Genomic DNA, 484 nt, shown 5'->3' on the forward strand with positions numbered 1-484 from the left:
CATGCTTCATAGGATGGTTAAAGCTATTTCTGGTAAATTTTCATAAATTTCTTTGCTTCTAACCATGTCTTTTGCATGCTACAAAGGTCGGAGTTTCGTGGTCTAAACGATGTCTACAACAACTTTTGATCAACACTTGACATCCTAAACTCTTTGTTGACATATTTTGATGTTTCCTTTCAGAAAAACTTCTTCAAAAATATTAATTTTTGTTAAGAACAATGTGGATAGCTAGTAACCATGTAAAGGAAGAACGGACCGCGTCCAGGCCCAAGACCAAGACCGCGTCCAAGAGAGAGAGAGAGAGGCGGCCAAAGCATTGGACCGACCTTAGATTTAGGAAGTTTCCTTTTCTCTTCATGTTTATCTATAAGAGGTTTTCCTTTTTACTTTAGGATAAGGATATGTACTATTTCCTTTTATCCATATCTTGTAATCCCCTATATAAGGGAACACTTTGATTAATTAATGATACACACACGAT

This window comes from Brassica napus, unplaced genomic scaffold (genome assembly GCF_020379485.1).
Source record: "Brassica napus cultivar Da-Ae unplaced genomic scaffold, Da-Ae ScsIHWf_1092;HRSCAF=1556, whole genome shotgun sequence".
Classification (NCBI taxonomy): domain Eukaryota; kingdom Viridiplantae; phylum Streptophyta; class Magnoliopsida; order Brassicales; family Brassicaceae; genus Brassica; species Brassica napus.